Genomic DNA, 25,792 nt, shown 5'->3' with positions numbered 1-25,792 from the left:
TGAAGTTCAAGTGGTTGTGGATTGTTTTCACAGCTTTTGGGAGCCCATGCCATAGTTGTGCGCTTATGTAGGAGAAGCCAGCTGTGTAAGTTGTTTTGTATTTCAGTCCTTTGCAATTTAGGTAGTGTAGGTTTAGGTAGGATCTTGACGATCTGACTTTGTTTTTTATTGGTAAGTCTATGAGGTCTGTCATGTATTATGGGACTATGCCGTATATGATTTTGAGGCATATTTTCAAAGCACTTTGGGAGGCTAAGTTCCATAGGTTTCTATGGAACTTTGGGAGGCTAAGTGCTTTGAAAATATGCCTCTTTGTGGACTAAGGTGCAGATTTTGAAGATGATTCGTTCTTTGACTGGGAGCCAATGCAACTTTTCTCGGAGGGGTTTGGCACTTTTGAAGCGTGTTTTGCTGAATATCACCCTGTCTGCTGTATTTTGGGCGGTCTGGAGTTTTTTTATGAGTTGTTCTTTGCAGCCCGCATAGATTCCGTTGCAATAATCTGCATGGCTTAGGACCATTGATTATTTTAGGTATCGAAAAGTTGCTCTTGGGAAGAACGTTTTTAATTGTTTGAGCTTCCACATTGAATAGAACATTTTCTTTGTTACAGAGTTTACTTGGCTCTTGAGGGTAAGGTTGTGATTGAGTGTGACACCGAGTATTTTCAAACTGTCCGTGGTAGGGAGGGTATGTCCTAGAGTTTTTATGGTTATGCGTTTGTATTTGTTATATGGAGAGGAGAGGATGAGGCAATGTGTTTTTTCAATAATTGCCCGTTAACTGAAATGAACTGGGATTTATGCGCAGATCACGGAAATTAAGGCACGATATATTGAATTTAGGGGTTAGTGCAATTCTATAAAGGGTGTGGATCCTCTGATTAATAGCGCTCAGCATTTTTCAGTGCTGTTTATAGAATCTAATCCAAAGAGTATTGCCTGTCTTTGGCTACATAAGCCATGGTACCACTAAAATGAGCATCTGGGATCGTCTAAATTAGCATCCCAGAGAATGAGGGAGTCTTTGGCTAGATAAACCAGTCGACCACGATTAACAGGAGTGAAGGAATGAGAGGAAATAATCATCTCTGGAATATGAAAGAGCAGGAGGGAGTCCCTGATCCTGGAAAAGAAGAGCGGGACACCGAAGATATCCCCGGGATTTGTGACGAGGGTGAGGAACTGCAATGGTATTGCACCTGTGACCATATCTGAGTTCAGATTAGCTCAAGGTAAAAGAGATAGAGAGGAGGGATTTTCTATCTAAAAAAGGAGAGTCTAACGGGCTCATTTTCGAAAGAGAAGAACGTCCATCTTTCGACATAAATCGGAAGACGGACGTCCTTCTCCTAGGGACGTCCAAATCGGTATAATCGAAACCTGATTTTGGACGTCTCCAACTGCAGTCCATCGCAAGGACGTCCAAAGTTCAAGGGGGCGTGTCGGAGGTGTAACGAAGGTGGGACTTGGGCGTGCCTGACACTTGGATGTCTTTGACCCATAATCTAAAAAAACAAGGCCATCCCTGACAAACACTTGGACGTTTTCACCCAGATATGTTTTTTTTTTTTTTTTCCCTTTATTTATCATTTTAAATTTTTTACATGCGGAACATGCAATATGTAATACACTGCACAGCTTGTTCAAAAACAAAGGTAATTATAACATTAAACTTACAATACTTTCAATAAGAAAAGAGCAAGCTATACATTTAATTAGACCACAATACTGCCCTAAGGGGGGAGTGATTTAGACAATAGGAGATCTTAAACAAAAAGAAAAAGAACATACGATATATGGCCTGGCTTTCTACCCCCATTACTTTAATATTTAAATGATATCGATTACTCTACAGGTTTATTGGCTAGTTTTTTCATCTCCAAGAATGCTTTAAGATGTTCCGGTTCAAAAAAGGTATATTTTACTCCCAAATATTTAACCAGACATTTACATGGGTAGGCCAATAAGTATGTTGCCCCCATAGCTCGGGTTTCTTCTCTGTACAATAAAAATTTCTTCCTCCTATCTTGAGTTGTTTTACAGACATCCGGGTATATCCACACTCTTTGACCACAAAATATTTTCAAAGCATTTTTAAAGTATAACTTCAATACAACGTTCAAGTCCTGTTCAAAAACAAACGATATTAATAAAGTTCTACGTTGCTCAATATCAGATGTAGATGTCTCCAAAATTAATGAAATATCCAGCGGTGCTTGAAGGTTCAAATGTTTATTCAAATTATTTTTCTTGCTACTATCTCCCGGCTCAGCTGGTAGAGGACTTGGTAGATAATATACTCTATTTAAAGGAGGTATAGCTGAGTCCGGGTACAGTAGAATTTCTTTTAAATATTTCTTAAAGAGCTCAGTAGCACTCAGTTCCTGAGTCCAAGGAAAATTTAATATCCTAAGATTAAGCCTTCTATTAAAATTTTCAAATTGCTCAATTTTCCTATGTATCACCATTTTATCCGTTACTAAGGATTCAGTCACTGATTTTAATGATTTTACTTCCTGCTGAAATACCTCAGTTTGTAACGTCGCTTCTTGTTTAGTTTTTTCTAAGGAGTTAGTCAAAAAGTCAATTTTACTTACGAGTTGGGAAGTATCTCGAGCAGATTTTATTATTGTCTGGTTTAAATCCTGCAGCATTCTCCATATCGCCTGTAGGTTTATCTCCGCCGGAGGGTTCCCCTCCAAAGTTGTTACCTCAGCGTGCAGGGGAGAGTTAGCGCCAAACGAGGTTTGGTCTGCAACGGCTTCCGTAGCAGGCTCTTCCTCCTCTCTCTGCCCCGTAACCGCTGGATGCGGAGGTCGATTATCAGGCGGCGAAAGTGATGTTTCGAAATCCGAGGGAGCCGGAGCTCCTCCAACGGCTCCCAAATCGGCATCGCTCGCCTTCACTACAGGGAAGGGCGTTGTGAACCGGTCCAGTGTTTGCTGAAATGGGGAGGAAGTTCGAGCCGTTGGCGTCTGGCTCTTTACTATCCCCTTCCTTTTGGTATGTGGCATTTTCAAAAAGAAATAGATAAAAAAGAAAAACAAGGCTCTCAGTAAATTCACCGTGGCCAGTCCCAAAACGCTTAGGCCGCCATCTTGTCACCCCCAGATATGTTTTTATTACGAATAAGGCACAAAAAGGTTCCCAAAATGACCAGATGACCACCGGAGAGAATCGGGGATGACCTCCCATTAATCCTCCAGTGGTCACTCACCCCCTCCCACCCTCAAAAAACATCTTTAAAAATATGTCGTGCCAGCCTCAGATGTCATACTCAGGTCCATGACAGTGCATGCAGTTTACCAGGAGCAGTTTTAGAGGGTACTACAGTGCACTTCAGACGGCCCATACCCCCCCCCCCCCCACCTGTTACATTTGTGGAGGAAACAGCGAGCTCTCCAAAACCCACCACAAACCCACTGTACCCATATATAGGTGCCCCCTTCACCCGTAAGGGCTATGGTAGTGGTGTACAGTTGTGTGTAATAGGTTTTGGGGGGCTCAGCACACAAGGTAAGGGAGCTATGTTCCTGGGAGCATTTTATCAAGTCCACTGCAGTGCCCCCTAGGGTGCCCAGCTGGCGTCCTGGCATATCATGGGGACCAGTGCACTACAAATGCTGGCTCCTCCCTCACCCAAATGGCTTGCATTTGGACATTTTTGACATGGACATCTTTGGTTTTGAAAATCGTCAAAAGTCAGAAACGTCCATGTCTAGGGACGTCCAAATTTAAGGATTTGGACGTCTGACGGTATTTTCAAAATGAAAGATGGACATCCATCTTGTTTCGAAAATACGGGTTTCCCCACCCCTGGATTCTGCCGTTTTGCAAGGACGTCCAAATCGCAGCTTGGACGTTTCTTTCGAAAATGCCCCTCCAAGCATAACTTAGGAGTCCTTTTACTAAGGTGTGTTGAAAAATGGCCTGCGATAGTGTAGACGCGTGTTTTGGGCATGCGCAGAATTGTTTTTTAGCGCACCTACAAAAAATGCCTTTTTTGGGGGGATGAAAATGGACGTGCGGCAAAATGAAAATTGCCACGTGTCCATTTTGGGTCTGAGACCTTACCGCAAGCCACTGACCTAGCAGTAGGATCTAACGCGGTAACGGGCAGTAATGGTCTAGTCAAATTCCACTAGACATGCGTAGCTGCCACACATCAGAAAATTAAAAATATTTTTCAGACGAGCACCAAAATTGAAATTACCGCAAGGGCCACGCGGTAACTGGGCGGTAACTCCAATTTGAAGGAGCCTGTGTGGCTTAGTAAAAGGACCCCTTGGGTAGCTGTTACTGTTTAATATTGTTCTACTCAGTTATTATGTGTTTTTTGTCAACAACGCCTTAAGACTTTCAGTAAATCCTTGGTTCAGAGCAGTATCTGACCTGGACTGATTTATTGGGGAGGATAAGGTATGGAGAAAGTGGAGTTTGGTGCCAACATCTTCCCAGTTTTTATTGGTCTCTGCGTAGGATCCAGAACAAGTTCCCAGAGAGTTTAAACTACAAGCCAGTGTTACCTCTGTGATGTTGTGCTCCCAGTCTGCACCACAGCTGAAAAACAGCAGCTGCAAGGGCGCAGGGCCCAGTAGGGGTTACATAAGCCTAATACCAAACTATGAGGTCTTCATTATAGTTCCGACATCTAAAGCACTTAAAGAGAATATTTTCTGATTATACATCCTAAAGCAGAAGAGAAAGAGAAGGACAGAAATGATATGGACATTCAAATACTTCAAATCTATAAATAATGCAAAGAATCAAAACAATTCTCAACAGTGGTCATGGTACTAGGTAGACACTAAAAATATATTTCTTCATGGGAAGGATGACAGATACATGGAACAACCTTCCAAGAGAGACTGCGGAGGCCAAAACAGTAAACAAATAGAAGGAAGCAATGGATAAGCATCGAAAATCCCAAGACGATAAGAAGTGCAAAGAAAATCTGAGATTAAGTGACACATCTGGAACTGTACCAGGAAGTAAAACTGGGAAGAATCGATGGGCCTTTTAATGCTCAGGTACCATCAGATTCTGTTTCTAAGATGAGCTGCCAGTGTTAGAAATACAAACTATAGTTAAGAAACATAAAAAGAAAATAGAAATGGAAAGGAAGTGAAATCAGGGCACATAAGCCACAAGACAGTTTATTAAAATTTACTCTACCTCTCAACCTAACTTGCAGACCTGAGCGAGTGGTAAAACCAAGGATACATAAATAGGCAGAAAGGAATTACAATATGAGACAGGAAAGGAATAAATCATTCACACATATGAAGAAGGTACAATATCTGCTAACGACGGTCACACACAGGAAATTATGAACAGGATTATTAGCATAAAATGGGCCTTGCAGCAAATAATATACATTAACAGTATTAGTGCAGTATGATCCCCTTAATGAGAGGACCTTTCTTCCACGTGACTGAGGGCTCCTTTTACCAAGCATGTTTTTCATGCGTGTTGAGACTAGGGTTACCATATTTTGTCCCCCCAAAAGGAGGACACATGCCCCGCCCCACCACACACCCCACTACGCCCCTGCCACGCCCTCGTCACGCCCTCGCTCTGCCCCTGTCACATTTTCCCCTCCCCCCTGTCACACACCCCGTCACCCCCCCTCCCCTTACCTTACTACTGCCCTGGTGGTCTAGTGACCTCTTCGGGGCAGGAAAGAGCCCCCTCTTTCCTGCCCGGAACGCTGCCCTGCATGCATCCTTCCTGTTCGTGATCTTGGTGCCGATTTAAAATGGCCACTGACAGTTGAAGTCCGGACAAACGGGCAGATTGGCAAAACCCGCCCGGTTGCCCGGACATGTCCTCAAAAAGAGGACATGTCCGGGTAAATCCGGACATAGGGTAACCCTAGTTGAGACCCCCTTTAACCGCAGCGGGTAAAAGGGAAGTCTCTTGTTCCTGCAGGAAATGGCTGTGCGGCATGTAAAGCACTTCCCATGCAGCCATTTCAGAGGGGGGGGGGGAGCCCTTACCCACCTGCTACAGCACTAACCTGGCGGTAAACACTCCGGTGCTACAAAAATAAATATATTTTTGTAGCGCCGGATATGACGCTGCTCTAGGAATGGGAAATACCATCGGGCTGCTGCGGTAGCCCGGTAGTACTTCTTGTTCAGAGAGCAGTAAGCCTGTGTTGGGCTTACCACCACTTAGTATAAGGGGCACTGAGTGCCTAGACACGGGCTATTGAATCAATAAACCCTAAGCTAAAAACATTCCTGATCGGTTTTCTACAGCTGACCAAGTGACTCCCAGACTTTCAGTTAATATAACCACACAGTGTTATATTAGAGATGGAAGTAACTAGTGAGGTAATTACATTTTCTGATGACACAAAGTTATTCAAAGTCGTTAAATCGTGGGAGGATTGTGAAAAATTACAAGAGGACCTTACGAGACTGGGAGACTGGGCGTCTAGAAGACATTTAATGTGAGCAAATGCAAAGTGATGCACGTGGGAAAGAGGAACCCGAATTATAGCTCCGTCATGCAAGGTTCCACGTTAGGAGTCACGGACCAAGAAAGGGATCTAGGTGTCGTCGTTGATGATACGTTGAAACCTTCTGCTCAGTGTGCTGCTGCGGCTAAGAAAACAAATAGAATGTTAGGTATTATTAGGAAAGGAATGGAAAACAAAAATGAGGATGTTATAATGCCTTTGTATCGCTCCATGGTGCGACCACACCTTGAATACTGTGTTCAATTCAGGTCGCCGCATCTCAAAAAAGATATAGTGGAATTAGAAAAGGTGCAGAGAAGGGCGACGAAAATGATAAAGGGGATGGGACGGCTTCCCTATGAGGAAAGGCTAAAGCGGCTAGGGCTCTTCAGCTTGGAGAAAAGGCGGCTGAGGGGAGATATGATAAGAGGTCTATAAAATAATGAGTGGAGTTGAACGGGTAGATGTGAAGAGTCTGTTCACGCTTTCCAAAAATACTAGGACTAAGGGGCATGCGATTAAGCTACAAAGTAGTAAATTTAAAACGAATCGGAGAAAATGTTTCTTCACTCAACATGTAATTAAACTCTGGAATTCGTTGCCAGAGAATGTGGTAAAGGCAGTTAGCTTAGTGGAGTTTAAAAAAGGTTTGGACGGCTTCCTAAAGGAAAAGTCCATAGACCGTTATTAAATGGACTTGGGGAAAATCCACTATTTCTGGGATAAGCAGCATAAAATGTTTTGTACTTTTTTGGGATCTTGCCAGGTATTTGTGACCTGGATTGGCCAGTGTTGGAAACAGGATGCTGGGATTGATGGACCTTTGGTCTTTCCCAGTATGGCAATACTTATGTACTTATGAAAATAGGCCAAGAGGGCCACAGCACTGTCCTTTAGTGCTGGGTGGTCTGTGGATGGATTCAGAGAGGATCTGAAGTTTATCAGATTAGGGATCATATTCAGGCCGCTAACCAGATAAAGCGGATACAATTCAGATAGCCTTGATCCACTTTGTTATCAGAGCATCGGTCTGAATATTGACTGGCGGCCATGCAAGCCTCGGATAGTCAAAGCCAGACCCTGCACTGAATATCCAGGTCAAGTTCTGCCTTTGGTGGTCAGTGCTGAGACAATCTTTGACTGTCCTGTGTTGAATACCAGCCTGAGTGGTTTTTAAGTGTTTAATTTGAAACATGCAGAATATTTCTGCCTGGAGCCCTTAAAGTTTTATGACAGGGTAGACGAATGGGCTGATGCACACATTCAACCGCACTGGTCTCCAAAAGACATCAGTTCCCCAATGAAGTATATCCTCATTCTCCTTCTGACAGTGCTGCAGCAAAGCAAGAAGTTTCATTTTCATACTCTTCCTTTCCTTTTTGATATCTTCATAGCTTTTCATCCATTCAATCTTATTTTCTGGGCCAGAGTCTGTGCACAGCTCATGTTTGGGATAAAATGAAAGCTGTATTGTTTAGTGTACATGAATTTCTGTCAGATATACCTTTTTCATATTTGATAAGGGGCCCTTTTACTAAGGTGTGCCGAAAAATGGAGCATGCACCTGTAAAAAAGGCCTTTTTAAAATTTTTGCCGAAAATGGACGTGCGGCAAAATGAAAATTGGCACGCGTCCATTTTGGGTCTGACACCTTACTGCCACCCGTTGACTTACTGATAAGGTCTCACGCAGGGGCGTAGCCAGACTTCGATGGGAGGGGGGTCCAGAGCCCGAGGTGAGGGGGCACATTTTAGCCCCCAGCCCCCCCCCCCGGAGCCGCCAAATTCCACCCCCCCCGCCGCAACCTTCTCGACCCCCCTTCCTGCCGCCAACCCTCTCCCGCTGCGTACCTTAGCTGGCGAGGGACCCCAATCCCGGCCAGCTGAAGTCCTCTTCTAGGCCGCATGGCGTTGCCGAATGATCTGATCAAGTTTGAATTTGTTTCTGTGTGTGTCTGACGTCCTGCATGTACAATATGCAGGATGTCAGACGCACGCACAGAAACTTGATCAGATCATTCATTAAGCAACGCCTCACGGCCGAGAAGAGGACTTCGGCTGGCGGGGGTTGGGGTCCCCCACCAGCAAAGGTATGCGATGGCGGCGGGGGAGGGTTGGCAGCGGGAAGAGGGGGGTCAAGAGTGTCGCGGCAGGGGGGTCCAGGGCCAAATCTACAGGGGCCCATGCCCCCATGATAGCTATGCCCCTGGTGTCAAGCATTAACCACGCGGTAATCGTCTACATGTGCAGAATGATGATTACCGCCCAGTTTCTGCCATGCACCAGAAAATAAAAATTATTTTATGGCATGCGTAGTGGACGCACGTCAAAAATTACATTACCGCAAGGGCCATGCGGTAGCCGGGCGGTAACTCCAAATTGACGTGCATTGGGTGAGGCGCCTACGCGGCTTAGTAAAAGGGCCCCTAAATGTTTTGTTTCATTTCCATTTTTATCTGCATAATTTTCTTATTATTCTCACTTAAATCTTTATTTATCAAGGTCTGTTCTCATAAACACAGAATAGGGGGAAAATGTTGTTTCAATGAATCAGGTTCTTAAAATACTATGGAATTTAGAATGAGCTTCTGATATTAATTAGATTTCGTGTCTCTACCGAATGCCTCCAGATATTTACCTTCCTTTCAAACACAATAAACTGAAATACTACCCAGAAACTGTGTAACATGATAATCACAAAAGCTGAAAACAATTAACTAAATAACAATAATTATACCAAATTATATGCTTTCTACCATTTTCTCCAATCCATATTTCTTTCTTTTCAGCATTCATGAGAAACGGCAAAGAGGACCAAAAGGAGGGATCTCTGTTGAATATATAGACTTATTCCCACAGAACCTCGAAAAAAGGTCAACGATTTTCTTTCTAGTCAATCAAACTCAGTGGGTCAATGTTTATCACAGCTGTAAATCCTTTTTCAACATAAGTCACAGATCAAATGAACAGTGAGAATGATTCATCTCACACCAGATGAAGAAAGTAAAAATTCAGCTAAATTGGTGGGGACATCAAATGAAGCCAGTCCTATAATCGCATTCCTGCTACCCAGTTATTTATGTCCAAAGGCACCGGCTTTAGTGCCCCTCCCTCCCAATAAGAAAAAAAGAATACAGTGGGGGAAATAAGTATTTGATCCCTTGCTGATTTTGTAAGTTTGCCCACTGACAAAGACATGAGCAGCCCATAATTGAAGGGTAGGTTATTGGTAACAGTGAGAGATAGCACATCACAAATTAAATCCGGAAAATCACATTGTGGAAAGTATATGAATTTATTTGCATTCTGCAGAGGGAAATAAGTATTTGATCCCCCACCAACCAGTAAGAGATCTGGCCCCTACAGACCAGGTAGATGCTCCAAATCAACTCGTTACCTGCATGACAGACAGCTGTCGGCAATGGTCACCTGTATGAAAGACACCTGTCCACAGACTCAGTGAATCAGTCAGACTCTAACCTCTACAAAATGGCCAAGAGCAAGGAGCTGTCTAAGGATGTCAGGGACAAGATCATACACCTGCACAAGGCTGGAATGGGCTACAAAACCATCAGTAAGACGCTGGGCGAGAAGGAGACAACTGTTGGTGCCATAGTAAGAAAATGGAAGAAGTACAAAATGACTGTCAATCGACAAAGATCTGGGGCTCCACGCAAAATCTCACCTCGTGGGGTATCCTTGATCATGAGGAAGGTTAGAAATCAGCCTACAACTACAAGGGGGGAACTTGTCAATGATCTCAAGGCAGCTGGGACCACTGTCACCACGAAAACCATTGGTAACACATTACGACATAACGGATTGCAATCCTGCAGTGCCCGCAAGGTCCCCCTGCTCCGGAAGGCACATGTGACGGCCCGTCTGAAGTTTGCCAGTGAACACCTGGATGATGCCGAGAGTGATTGGGAGAAGGTGCTGTGGTCAGATGAGACAAAAATTGAGCTCTTTGGCATGAACTCAACTCGCCGTGTTTGGAGGAAGAGAAATGCTGCCTATGACCCAAAGAACACCGTCCCCACTGTCAAGCATGGAGGTGGAAATGTTATGTTTTGGGGGTGTTTCTCTGCTAAGGGCACAGGACTACTTCACCGCATCAATGGGAGAATGGATGGGGCCATGTACCGTACAATTCTGAGTGACAACCTCCTTCCCTCCGCCAGGGCCTTAAAAATGGGTCGTGGCTGGGTCTTCCAGCACGACAATGACCCAAAACATACAGCCAAGGCAACAAAGGAGTGGCTCAGGAAGAAGCACATTAGGGTCATGGAGTGGCCTAGCCAGTCACCAGACCTTAATCCCATTGAAAACTTATGGAGGGAGCTGAAGCTGCGAGTTGCCAAGCGACAGCCCAGAACTCTTAATGATTTAGAGATGATCTGCAAAGAGGAGTGGACCAAAATTCCTCCTGACATGTGTGCAAACCTCATCATCAACTACAGAAGACGTCTGACCGCTGTGCTTGCCAACAAGGGTTTTGCCACCAAGTATTAGGTCTTGTTTGCCAGAGGGATTAAATACTTATTTCCCTCTGCAGAATGCAAATAAATTCATATACTTTCCACAATGTGATTTTCCGGATTTAATTTGTGATGTGCTATCTCTCACTGTTACCAATAACCTACCCTTCAATTATGGGCTGCTCATGTCTTTGTCAGTGGGCAAACTTACAAAATCAGCAAGGGATCAAATACTTATTTCCTCCACTGTACTTCCTCTGTAATTGCAGTGCAGCCCAACGAAATATGAATATTATCGCATGCCAAGAGGTGTCAGTGTAAAGCAAACTGAACTATTTCTACATAAATGTTGGAAGTACGCTATAAAAAGAAGTTTGTTCTTCTGTGATTTAACTGGAAACTTATAAGGCGTGGAAGATGGCCTAACACTGGGCTGAGCATCAGGAAATCCTCTTTAAATCTCACCTGCTGCTCCACGTTAGGAGTTACGGACCAAGAAAGGGATCTGGGTGTCGTCGTCGATAACACACTGAAACCTTCTGCTCAGTGTGCTGCTGCGGCTAGGAAAGCGAATAGAATGTTGGGTATTATTAGGAAAGGTATGGAAAACAGGTGTGAGGATGTTATAATGCCGTTGTATCGCTCCATGGTGCGACCGCACCTTGAGTATTGTGTTCAATTCTGGTCGCCGCATCTCAAGAAAGATATAGTAGAATTGGAAAAGGTGCAGCGAAGGGCGACTAAAATGATAGCGGGGATGGGACGACTTCCCTATGAAGAAAGACTAAGGAGGCTAGGGCTTTTCAGCTTGGAGAAGAGACGGCTGAGGGGAGACATGATAGAGGTATATAAAATAATGAGTGGAGTGGAACAGGTGGATGTGAAGCGTCTGTTCACGCTTTCCAAAAATACTAGGACTAGGGGGCATGTGATGAAACTACAGTGTAGTAAATTTAAAACAAATCGGAGAAAATCTTTCTTCACCCAACGCATAATTAAACTCTGGAATTCGTTGCCAGAGAACGTAGTGAAGGCAGTTAGCTTGGCAGAGTTTAAAATGGGTTGGACGGTTTCCTAAAGGACAAGTCCATAGACCGCTACTAAATGGACTTGGGAAAAATCCACAATTTCGGGAATAACTTGTATAAGATGTTTGTACGTTTGGGTAGCTTGCCAGGTGCCCTTGACCTGGATTGGCCGCTGTCAGGGACAGGATGCTGGGCTCGATGGACCTTTGGTCTTTTCCCAGTATGGCATTACTTATGTTGTGATCTTGGGCAAGTCACTTAACCCTCTAATGCTTCAGAACCAAACTTAGGGCCCCTTTTACCAAGCTGCGGCAAAAGGTGTTTTTGATGTGCATTGAGGCCCCCTTTTTCCACAGCTGGTAAAAGGTAAGTCTTTCTTTTTTTTAAGAAATGACTGTGCAGCAAGTAAAGCGCTTGCCGCATTGCCATTTCAAGGGGGGGGGGGGGGAGCCCTTACTGCCACCCACAGCGGTGGTGATAATGGCTTCAGCACTAACCTTGGTGTTTTACTTGCAAACATAAATACAAACACATTAAAAAAAAGTAGAAAACAGAGGTTTTTGACCAATGATTAAGCAGGCCGCCTATAGAGTGCTAGAAATCGTCCGTGCTGAGCACATTAGGCTTCTGAGGTCTTTCCTCCTAAAAATATCCAGAAACAACCTCTAGTCCCTAACAGTGGGAAAAGGTTTAATATATTTGTGGTGAGGGAATCACAAGTATTCAAGCAAAATAGTGCACAGTTTAAGGTTGAGTGATTTAATGGCAACATTAGCAGACGGCCATTAATGGGAAAAATTGAAAATTAGGGCTTTTCTGACAGACCCCCTCAAAAATAATTCCAACAAATATTTACCATGTGGTTACCGTGTAGACATTCCACAACTAATGTGGGACGCGCCTAACACAGCTTAGTAAAAGGATCGCTAAGGGCCCCTTTTACAATTCGGCGGTAAGCCCATTGTAATGTGGTTGCCTTAATGCATGGGAAAGACTCATGTAAGTGCTAAGCAGTGGTGTAGCCAGGGGAGGTGCCAGGGGAGCGGCCGCTCCCCCAAATGGAGTTCTGCCAGCTCTGGTGCCTACTTTTTTCTCAATGTGTTGCATTGAAAATGTGACCCGAGAGAGGAGCAGGAGGATTGGGGGGCGTGACAAGATGGCGATCTAACACACACGCTAACGCTCGTGCTGCTTTTGGATGCTTGTTTGCTGAAATCACTGTTTCCTGAGATGCCACATACGAAAAGAAAGGGGGTAACGAAAGGCTATCTGCCGGCAGCCAGAACCTCCTCTCCAGTGCAGCAAACGTTAGAGTGCTACGTGGTGACTCAGCCTTGTACGACCGGAGGAGCGGGACCCGCATTGGACGCCGACACGGAAGTATTGGCGATTCAGGGCCTGGATACCACGCTGTCGCCCCCGGGTATTATTCCACCTCCATGTCCTGCCAAATCAAGGGGAGAGCAAGGAGGGTTAGACGAGACGGAAGGCGCCAACGGAAACCCTCAGCCTGGCAGTGCATCCCTTGATTCTGGTAAGGAGAAAAACGTGGAAGAAGCTTCGCCTAGGGAAATAACTTTGGTTTCGATATGGAAGGTCCTTCAAGATTTAAAAAGTACTGTCGATAAATCTGCACAAGAGACCACTTCAATAGTTAACCAGATGACTTCATTAACGGATTCCTTGGAAAAGGTACGCTCTGAGACTTTGGAAAAAATTTCATTGAATCAGGAGCAGATTAAATCGGTAAAAAATGCGACAGACTCCTTGGTAAAAGATAAACTTCTGATTCATAAAAAAATAGAAAACTTAGAAAATTACAATAGAAGACTCACTTTGAGGTTACTGAATTTCCCAATAGTTCCAGGAATAATAGCAACAGACTTATTTAAAAAATACCTAATGGAGAATCTAGGTATATCTCCACAAGCTATTCCTCCTTGCAATAAAGTTTATTACTTGCCGTTACCTAAAAAAAAAGAGCTTCCTGGACGAGTGGGAAATGAAATAGATCTTCAAAATTTAACAGCAATTTTAGAAGAATCGATTACTGAGGTGGAGACACGCGGAACATTAATTGTTTCCTTAATATTTGACCAAGATCTCAGCTCCTTGATGAGACTTTATTTTAAGAACTCAATGAAACCATTTTATGGTAAAAAGATATGGATTTACCCTGATGTTACTAGAGCTACACAGGAGAGGAGAAGGCAGTTTTTGTTATTGCGGGACAAAGTGAGAGAGAAGGGTGCAACATTTTTGTTAGCCTATCCTTGTAAATGTGTGGTAAAATATTTGGGAAATAAGTATATTTTCTATGATTCTAATCAATTGCAGATTTTTGTAGATAGGAAAAGCTTAAATAAGGAATAATGCTATAAAGATATAACAAGGTAATAACAGACGTTAAGCCACTATAATGGATATTTTTGTCCTCTCTTTGAGGATTTTCCTTTTGTTTTATTATTTCTAACACTCCCCCCTTCTTTCTATATATATTGTGGTCTAAGGAAGTGTAATATTGTTACCTTTGGAGCCGATTTAGGTTCAAGAATGCTTTATGTTAATTTCTTTCTGTGTTTCAACAAGTATGATTTGTTTGTCAACCTGTATAAATGATTAAACTTAATTAAAAAAAAAATTATAAAAAAAGAAAATGTGACCCAGCACCGGCGGAAGTCTGCTCTCGCTCCCCCCGCGTCGTCAACCTGGCTCCGCTTCTGGCGCTAAGGCCATTGTTCTCCACAGCTTTGTAAAAGGACTCCTTCGATTGTGGGCCCTCTAGGGACGGGGAAATACCTAGTGTACCTGACTGTACCTCATCTTGAGCTATTAAGAGAGGCGTCAGCTAAATATATCTAAATAAGAGCTCTTACTATACTTTGACTGTCATATAACAATTTTATCTCCGATCTCCATTGGCACTGATATATTTTGCTGGTCATGATTAAAAAGAAAAATTAAAGTCTGTTGATCATTTAATTTGGGTACAGTAATGTGGTTGCTGTAGATACCGTGTAGAGATAAAGATTATCACACGAAGTGCAGGTGACACCCTTTTAATTGCACTAACAATATATTTATGACTAGTTTTTGAGCACTATGCAACCTTCATCAGCCCACTTAAGTCCACCCGGGGATAATGGGAGATCATATGTTATTTCCTTCTCCTGGAAAGGCAATCATACTTCAGACTTTGCTGAATTAACTCAAAATGAGGCTTGGATTATTTGTTTTAACAGCACTGGGAAGTTCCATGAGTGTATTAATCTACACATTGTTATTGTGGGCTATGATTACCAGCCTCTAGAGGGAACTGGCTAAGAATTTGCCAAAAATGTTCACTTGACTAGGAAATGCATTGGATCAGATCTATAGGAAACTGCAAATTCCCCTAAAGCACAGTCCCTCAGAAGGTCAGATTAAGATGCGTAGTTCTTAAGGGTTTAGCAGGGAGGTCATGGTTCACTTAGGTCAGATAAAACTTGAGAGTAAAGACTAGCCAGAGAGGCCCATGGAAGAAAGGAGCAGTCTTTCAGCATATGCTTTCACAACCTATGTGTAAAGTGATGTGGTTGCTGTGTTAGTCCACTTGTAAAGGTAATAAATAGAAATAAAACAAAACTATATGTAATGAGTTTATCTTGTTGTGCAGACTGGATGGACCATACAGGTCTTTATCTACATAGTAACATAGTAACATAGTAGATGACGGCAGAAAAAGACCTGCATGGTCCATCCAGTCTGCCCAAGACAAACTCATATGTGTATACCTTACCTTGATTTGTACCTGTCCTTTTCAGGGCACAGACCATATAAGTCTGCCCAGCAGTATTTCCCGCCTCCCAACCACCAGTCCCGCCTCCCATCACCGGCTCTGGTACAGACCGTATAAGTCTGCCCTCCCCTATCCTCGCCTCCCAACCACCACCCCCTCTTCCCCCCAACTGCTCTGTCGTCATCTACTATGTTGCACTCTTTAGGAAGAGCGTGCCCTCTTTACAAACAGTGTGCACTCTTGACAACATTCATTCCAGAACAAAATAAACTCCAGAAAGCTTTTTTGGCTGCCATTCCTGTTACGTCTGTGCTCACCTCGCCCTCTGGTGGCCAGAACCGGTGGCTGCTGTGGACCGTCACCCGTTCCAGATTTCAGGCAAGTCCGGTCCGGATCTTCCGGGCTGCCAGACTTGCTTGCTTGGATTGAACCTACACAGCCCCCATAGTTTCCTGGTGATGGTTGCAGCTGAGCTCCAGGTGCTGCTGGGCTTATTAGCCATTCTGAAACCTTGCTACTTTGCCTTTGCATTGAGTCTAAGGCCCTGGTATGTTGGTGCTTTTGCACTTCAGCCTGAGTTTGTTTCCTTGCTCTAGTTCATGCCTGAAGTCTTGCCTGTTCTAGTTAGTCTATGTTTAGTTTAGAGTATTGCTTGTTTCCCAGTCTTGTGTCTTGGTTGTATGTCTTTGTCTAGTTCTGGGTTTATCTGTGTTTGTTCCCTGCTTCAGTGGCTGCTTGCAGCTTTCAGTTCAGTCTCTTGTCTGGCTGTGTTTGTTCCCTGTTTCAGTGGCTGCTCGCAGCTTTCAGTCCTGTCCTTTAGCCTATCCTTTCCCTGCCTTGCTGTCCCTGTACTGCCTAGCTGTTAGCCAGTCCTGCCCTGTCCAGGAAAGTACTGCCGGCCACCTGAAGCCTTGAGCTCAACTCTTGGTGGAAAGTGGCCAGGTGCAGGTGAAGCCTAACTGTTTGTCAGAGATCTGCCCTGTCTCTAGCGTGGGGTGGTTTTGCCTGCCACTGCCGCTCCTCGGCAGTGGCCCAAGGGCTCACAAACCCAGCTTCCAGCTTTGAAAACGTGACAATTCCCTAATATAGACTGATTCAAGATACCAGATCTATTTTAAAGAGCAAAAGTCAACGTTAATACAAACATTACAAACAACAGGTAGCCACTCATCACACATCCAGTTCAAAACAGTTGCAATAATCCTAAATTCCCCAAATCATAGGCCTCCTTTGATAACATTGGCACAATTCATATTTTCAAACTCCTGTTACTCTATCTTATATGTCCATATGATCCATCATGCCGTCTATTAAAATGTTTTATTGTGTATTGTGTTGACATTGTAGTATTGCATATTATGACATACTTTGTATTATTTGAATATTTTTACTGCTGTAATTGGTTATTGCTTATGTTTGACTTATTCTTGCTGTACACTGCCTTGAGTGAATTTCTTCAAAAAGGCAGTAGATACATCCTAACAAATAAATAAATAAATAAATTCAGTGTCTTTGATTTATAGATCCCAGACTGCCAGAGGGCAATGGGGACTCGTACATGTCCCTCCTAACATACTACAACCACATTACTTTTAAAGTATGAACATTAGTCCACAAAATCATTCACGGCGAAGCCCCAGCCTACATGTCTGAGTTAATAACCACCCAGAAACGCCAAAAGATCATCCCGATCTTTCCTCAACCTCCACTTCCCTAATTGCAAGGGCTTGAAATAAAAGACGCTACACGCGTCAACCTTTTCTCACATGAGCACGCAGTTCTGGAATACACTGCCGCGCAACCTGAGAACGATCTACGAGCAAGCCTCCTTCCGCAAATTATTGAAGACCCATCTTTTTGAAAAAACTTACGGAAAGAACCGAAACACATAAAATCCACACCCAATGTCCATTAATGCATCAATACATCCACTCCCGATCTCTCATCCCCCGTAACCTCACCTCACTCATTCCTTGACTCACAGAACTATTTCTACCATATGTCTTCGTATCTTAATACTGCCCTGTTAGCTTCCCTTTGTCTCCTTCCTATGTCTCAAAGTTTTGTTCCATTGCTATATTCCTTAACGACACTTTGTCTCGCATAATTCTTCACAATGTAATCCATAACCAAGTTGTAACGAATTGTATTTCCACCATTCATCTTATATTGTAAGCCACACTGAGCCCGCAAAGAGGTGGGAAAATGTGGGATACAAATGCAATAAAATAAATAAATAAATATAGTATTTTTTATTAATTCCTTCCCCTCCCTCCCTTCCTTCTCCCCTCAAGTGACTACTCTCTGATTCAATCCTCCTTTCCTGAACTGAATCTTTCAATAATTCAGCGGAAATCTGTGAATCTTGACAGCAGCAATCCCATATGACAGCCCGAACTTTTGAAATGCTCTCCATCTCTTAGGTCTTCCTCTTTTGACTATGAGGTTCTCCATTGTGAGCAACTCAAATGGAAAAAAATTACATTCTTACGTAATAATTTTCTTTTCTTTAGTCCTACCAGACCAGTCCAGATGAATGGGTTACGTCCATCTACCAGCGGATAGAGACAGAGAAAAAAGTAGTTCCAAGTACCAATTTCCAAGTAAAAAGCTAAACATAATAATTGCTTCTCCTCTCCCCACCTCCAAAATATGTAAAGAATCTAATACATCAAACAAAAGTACTGGGGCTATTTTGTCACAACTTCATTTATTATCCCTTCTAGAGACATAGAGGGGCATTTTCGAAACAAACGTCTAAGTTGTAATTTGGATGTCTTTGTAAAACGCCCAAATTCAGAGGTGGGGAAAAGGTCATTTTCGAAAAAAGATGGACGTCCATCTTTGGTTTGGAAATACCATGGACGTCCTTGGATTTGGACGTCTTTGATTTTCGCCCTTTTTGAAACCAAAAACGTCCAAGTCTAAAACGTCCAAATTCAAGCCATTTGGTCGTGGAGGAGCTAGCATTTGTAGTACACTGGTCCCCCTGACATGCCAGGACAGCAATAGGGCACCCTAGGGGGCACTGCAGTGGACTTCATAAAATGCTCCCACGTACACAGCTCCCTTACCTTGTGTGTTGAACCCCTGAAACTCCCCCAAAACTCACTACCCCCAACTGTACACCATTACCATAGCCCTTATGGGTGAAGGGGGCACCTCTTGGGCCAATGCCTTGATGAAATTGAACAAAGAGAAAACACAATGTCTAATCCTCTCGTCTCAACACTCCGCGCTCCTCCCAACTAATCTTAACACCTCCGACATCACACTCCCCATTTCCGACAACCTGAAAATCCTTGGAGTAACAATAGATAACCATCTCTCGCTCGAAAATCACACAAAATCCACTACAAAGAAAATGTTCAACATGATGTGGATACTGAAACGCATAAAACCATATCTCCCCCTGAAAACATTCCGAAACGTGGTGCAATCAACGGTACTTACCCATGCCGACTACTGTAATAATATTTTCTTAGGCTGCAAGACCCATATCCTGAAAAAACTTCAGACTGCCCCCCAAAAAACAGCAGCAAAACTAATTTTTGGCAAATCATGATTTGAATGCGCAACACCTCTTCGTAAAGAACTTCACTGGCTCCCTATCAGAGAGCGAATCAATTTCAAGGTCCACACACTAATTCACAAGATTATCCATGGTGAATCTCTGAACTATATGCTCAATCTGATTGACATTCCAACCAGAAATATGTCTGATACTTCGCGAACTTACCTCAACCTGCATCACCCTAATTGCAAAGGAGTTAAGTACAAAACCTATTATGGATCCAACTTCACCTTCATAAGCAGCCAACTATGGAATGCCCTCCCCAGATCTATCTGATCAATAAGTAACTATCTACCCTTCCGGAAATCACTGAAAACCCATTTATTCAAGCAGGCCTACCCAAACGATCCAGACTAATCTTATGAATACATCTACGCAACATGTATCCAGAAGACTATGACTACGACTCAGACTATCCTGCTTATAATCGAACGAGAAAAACGCCCAAGTTCCGACCTAAATCGGGAGATGGACGTTTATCTCACAAAAATGAATAAAGCGGTATAATCGAAAGCCGATTTTTGGACGTTTCAACTGCACTCCGTCGCGGATGCGGACAAAGTTGATGGGGCGTGTCAGAGGTGTGGCGAAGGCGGAACTGGGGCGTGGCTATCTGCCGAACAAAGATGGGCGCATTTCACCGATAATGGGAAAAAAGTATGCGTTTTTAGCTAGAATTTAGGACACTTTTCCTGGACCCTGTTTTTTCACGAATAAGGCCCCAAAAAGTGCCCTAAATGACCAGATGACCACTGGAGGGAATCAGGGATGACCTCCCCTGACTCCCCAAGTGGTCACTAACCCCCTCCCACCACAAAAAAATGATGTTTCACAACTTTTTATTTTCACCCTCAAATGTCATACCCAGCTCCCTGGCAGCAGTATGCAGGTCACTGGAGGAGTTGTTAGGGGGTGCAGTGGACTTCAGGCAGGTGGACCCAGGCCCATCCCCCCTACCTGTTACAATTGTGCTGCTTAATGCTTATTAGTCGTCCAACCCCCCCAAACCCACTGTACCCACATGTAGGTGCCTCCCTTCACCCCTTAGGGCTATAGTAATGGTGTAGACTTGTGGGCAGTGGGTTTTGAGGGGGATTTGGGGGGCTCAACACACAAGGGAAGGGTGCTATGCACCTGGGAGCTCTTTTACCTGTTTTTTTGTTTTTGTAAAAGTGCCCCCTAGGGTGCCCGGTTGATGTCCTGGCATGTGAGGGGGACCAGTGCACTACGAATCCTGGCCCCTCCCACGAATAAATGTCTTGGATTTATTCGTTTTTGAGCTGGGAGCTTTCATTTTCCATTATCGCTGAAAAACAAAAACGCCCAGCTCACACATTGTTGAATAAAACATGGGCTTCTATTTTTTCCCAAAATACGGTTCGGTCCACCCCTTCACGGACCCGTTCTCGGAGATAAACGCCCATGGAGATAGGCGTTTTCGTTCAATTATGCCCCTCTATATCTCCCACCTTACTAATCCCATGCCCATCTCTACTTACCTATCTCTTTTTATTCTGTTATAGTGAACTTTTATTTTCTCTACCAATATTATGTAATCCCTATTACTATGTAAGTCGCATTGTACCTGCTTTGAGTGGGAAAGCGTGGGGTACAAATGTAATAATAATAATAATAATAATAATAGATGTGGGTACAGAGGGTTTCTGGTGGGTTTTGGAGGGCTCGCTGTTTCCTCCAGAAATGTACAGTGGATCCACTGTTCGTTTGTTCGACTTTCGGTTCTTCTGTGGAGAGATCACCTTCTTTAGGTGTTGTCCTCCACAAATGTAACAGGTGGGGGGGGGGGGGGGCGTATGGGCCTGGGTCCACCTGTCTGAAAGTGCACTGCACTTACTACGAAACTACTCCAGAGACCTGCATGCGCTGTCATGGACCGGAGTATGACATCTGAGGCTGGCATAGAGGCTGGCAAGTAATATTTTTAATCATGTTTTTTGGAGGTGGGAGGGGGTTAGAGACCACTGGGGGAGTAACTGGAGGTCATCCCCGATTCCCTCCAGTGGTCATCTGGTCATTTTGGACACCTCTTTGTGCCTCATTTGTAATAAAAACAGGTCCGGGTGAAAACGTCCAAGTTTTAGTCATGGACGTCTTTGCTTTTTTCCATTATGGCTCAAAGACTTCCAAGTCTTAGGCACGCCCAAGTCGTTCCTCAAACACGCTTCCGATACACCCCCTTGAGATTTGGACGTCCTTGCGACGGACTTCTGACAAAGACATCCAAAATCGGGTTTCGATTATACCGATTTGGACATCTCTGTGAGAAGGACATCCAAGTGCTGATTTATGTCACTTTTTGGACATGTCTTTCGAAAATGAGCCTGATAATCACCTAGGTTCATTGGCTCTGAATTTTTAAACACTTCCAGAACAGACCGTGGGGGAAGAGATGACTGGGTATAAAGTTGAATATAAAGTAGTAGGAGGAGTGATTCAGAGCTCGCTGAAGGCGCCACAGTGGGCCGCTTAAGATTTCTATCATGATACAGGGTGCAGTTTAGTAGGGTGGGGGAAAGTAAGGGCAGAACAGGAAGTAGTGGGGGTTTGGAGAGGGGGTTGTTTTTAAGGGATTCGGTAGTGCATTTCAACGTTGCGCACAGGTGTAAGAGAAGCTGGATGCATATAATGACTTGTATTTAAGTCCCTTACAGCTGGGATAGTAGAGGTTCAAGAAAGTCCGTGAGGAACTTATATATATATATATACAGTGGGGGAAATAAGTATTTGATCCCTTGCTGATTTTGTAAGTTTGCCCACTGACAAAGACATGAGCAGCCCATAATTGAAGGGTAGGTTATTGGTAACAGTGAGAGATAGCACATCACAAATTAAATCCGGAAAATCACATTGTGGAAAGTATATGAATTTATTTGCATTCTGCAGAGGGAAATAAGTATTTAATCCCTCTGGCAAACAAGACCTAATACTTGGTGGCAAAACCCTTGTTGGCAAGCACAGCGGTCAGACGTCTTCTGTAGTTGATGATGAGGTTTGCACACATGTCAGGAGGAATTTTGGTCCACTCCTCTTTGCAGATCATCTCTAAATCATTAAGAGTTCTGGGCTGTCGCTTGGCAACTCGCAGCTTCAGCTCCCTCCATAAGTTTTCAATGGGATTAAGGTCTGGTGACTGGCTAGGCCACTCCATGACCCTAATGTGCTTCTTCCTGAGCCACTCCTTTGTTGCCTTGGCTGTATGTTTTGGGTCATTGTCGTGCTGGAAGACCCAGCCACGACCCATTTTTAAGGCCCTGGCGGAGGGAAGGAGGTTGTCACTCAGAATTGTACGGTACATGGCCCCATCCATTCTCCCATTGATGCGGTGAAGTAGTCCTGTGCCCTTAGCAGAGAAACACCCCCAAAACATAACATTTCCACCTCCATGCTTGACAGTGGGGACGGTGTTCTTTGGGTCATAGGCAGCATTTCTCTTCCTCCAAACACGGCGAGTTGAGTTCATGCCAAAGAGCTCAATTTTTGTCTCATCTGACCACAGCACCTTCTCCCAATCACTCTCGGCATCATCCAGGTGTTCACTGGCAAACTTCAGACGGGCCGTCACATGTGCCTTCCGGAGCAGGGGGACCTTGCGGGCACTGCAGGATTGCAATCCGTTATGTCGTAATGTGTTACCAATGGTTTTCGTGGTGACAGTGGTCCCAGCTGCCTTGAGATCATTGACAAGTTCCCCCCTTGTAGTTGTAGGCTGATTTCTAACCTTCCTCATGATCAAGGATACCCCACGAGGTGAGATTTTGCGTGGAGCCCCAGATCTTTGTCGATTGACAGTCATTTTGTACTTCTTCCATTTTCTTACTATGGCACCAACAGTTGTCTCCTTCTCGCCCAGCGTCTTACTGATGGTTTTGTAGCCCATTCCAGCCTTGTGCAGGTGTATGATCTTGTCCCTGACATCCTTAGACAGCTCCTTGCTCTTGGCCATTTTGTAGAGGTTAGAGTCTGACTGATTCACTGAGTCTGTGGACAGGTGTCTTTCATACAGGTGACCATTGCCGACAGCTGTCTGTCATGCAGGTAACGAGTTGATTTGGAGCATCTACCTGGTCTGTAGGGGCCAGATCTCTTACTGGTTGGTGGGGGATCAAATACTTATTTCCCTCTGCAGAATGCAAATAAATTCATATACTTTCCACAATGTGATTTTCCGGATTTAATTTGTGATGTGCTATCTCTCACTGTTACCAATAACCTACCCTTCAATTATGGGCTGCTCATGTCTTTGTCAGTGGGCAAACTTACAAAATCAGCAAGGGATCAAATACTTATTTCCACCACTGTATATATATATATATATATATATATATATATATATATATATATACTAGCCGTTGAGCCCGTAAAAACGGGCTAGTATAGGAAGGGGGGGTTGAAAGCCCCCCCCCCCCCGCCGCCGAGTTCGCCGCTGCCGCTCCCCCTCCGAGTTCGCCCCCCCCCCCGGAGCCGTCGCCACCCACCTTCCACCCGGTCGGGCCCTCGCTCCGCTATTGAAACAGCGAGGGCATGCAGCACACAGCTCTGCTGCTGAGCTGCCGTGGCCTTCCTTCTTCTTCTCTGCCTGTGTCCCGCCCTCATGTGACATAACGTTTCAATAGCGGAGCGAGGGCCCGACCGGGTGGAAGGTGGGTGGCGGCGGCGACTCCGGGTGGGGAGAGCGTTAGCGACGGCGGTGTCCCTCGCAAATGCGCAGTAGAGACCCTCTCTGTTCCGCCCCCGTCATCACGTATTGACGCGGGGGCGGGGCAGAGAGGGTCTCTACTGCGCATTTGCGAGTGAGTACGACACTCGCCATTTATATATATATATGTATATATATATATATATATATATATATATATATATATATATATATAGTGCATCCTTTTAAAGGACAAACTAAGAAAGTGCTGCAGTACATGCAAATATCCCATAGAAGGAATCAAACTACAAAGAAACCAGTTTTCTAAAGACCACTATGACCGCTACTACTTTATAACATGATAGGGAGAAATGGCACATTCTGTAGCTTTGATCACAGACGTCCAAATTTATAGAGTTTAACCACCTAATAGTCAGCTCCTGGACGGTTAAATAGCTTCCCCAGCAGTTCATGTCAGCAGTTAGGCAAAACGACTCCCAAACACAGTAGATCAAAAAGGGTTCAAACTCCCCAGCAGTTCATGTATAGCAGTTATGCCAAAAACCACCACTCCTCCTCTCTCCCTTTCAAAAGAAACCAACCTAGGGAGAGTGGCAAGGGTCCCTCCCCAATCAGGCCAGAATTATACCCTGACCACCACCCGCATGACCCTTCCGTGGTAAACCTGTTCTCTCAGCTCCTCTTGTGGGATAGCCACCTTTTCCCTTCTTCTACCAGGCTCTCCTCCTGAGCAGCCCTCTCCTGTTTCACCTCCTTTCCTTCCAGTTTAGTCAGAGCAGCGATCTCCATCGGCCCTCTTGCTCTAGTTCCGCCCCCTTTTCTTCCCCTTGTCAGTCCATAGGTTCCTCCCCACACCCATTGCTCAGCTGCTCTCCATTTGCTTGATTGGGCAGGTTCAGAACTCCTTCCCTCACCCTGCCTCTCTGGGACAGGTTTTTCCAACTCTCATTCCATTAGTGTTCATATACACCACTATCCCGTCATCAATCTTTTAAGCACATACATGGCCCTGGCAAATTTAGAGGGCAGTCAGGCCCTGCTCCAGCACTCCATTTGAAGAGGGAAGCCAAAGTTGTGCCACAGGCAGGGTCGCTGAGATGGGGGGCAAAATTCCCCGGGCCTGGGCCTCCAAGGGGGGCCCGGCACCGGGGTCAGCCCGCCAGCGCTGCAGTCTCAGCTGCCTGCTTCCACGGCTCCGGGTCCCCTTCATTCAAAGTGGCAGTCGCAGATTGCCTCTCTTCTGGCCTTCCCTCCCTGTGTCCCGCCCTAGCGAAAACAGGAAGTTACATCAGACGAGGGCGGGACACAGGAAGGGAAGGCCAGAAGAGACTCGATCTGCGAGTGCCGCTTTGAATGAAGGGGGCCCGGAGCCGTGGTGGCAGGCAGGTGAGACATCGGACTGCAGCGGCGGGGGGGGGGGGGGGGCAGCCTTGCCCCGGGCCCGACCTAGTTTCTCGGCGGCCCTGGCCACAGGAACTCAAGGACCATGGCACACCAAAATACCTAGCTCATAGGCGACTCACCGCAGTAAGTGTACCCTAGAGACTGGGGAGCCGAGAAGAGGAGGGGAGGGAACACAGAGACAGTACTTGGGGGTGGAAGGGAGGTTGTCTGGGTCAAGTTGGGAAATGCAGTGAATGCTGTGGCCACAGCAAATGATCTGTGGGTATCTGCTAGTAGATTCATAATTACTCACCAGCAAACACAAGTATCTGGAGTGTGGAACTTCAACCAGTGGCGTAGCTACGAGGGGCCAAGGAGACCTGGGCCCATCAAACTAGCTCCAGGG

General features: G+C 44.8%; 1 protein-coding gene across 1 annotated transcript in view; it reads right to left on the bottom strand.

Moving 5' to 3' along the window:
• Positions 1 to 25,792, bottom strand: part of CFAP47 (cilia and flagella associated protein 47) — a 1,083,264-nt gene that overhangs the window by 201,450 nt on the left and 856,022 nt on the right.

Source organism: Microcaecilia unicolor, chromosome 4 (genome assembly GCF_901765095.1).
Source record: "Microcaecilia unicolor chromosome 4, aMicUni1.1, whole genome shotgun sequence".
Classification (NCBI taxonomy): Eukaryota; Metazoa; Chordata; class Amphibia; order Gymnophiona; family Siphonopidae; genus Microcaecilia; species Microcaecilia unicolor.
This window is presented reverse-complemented; position numbering and strand designations above follow the sequence as displayed.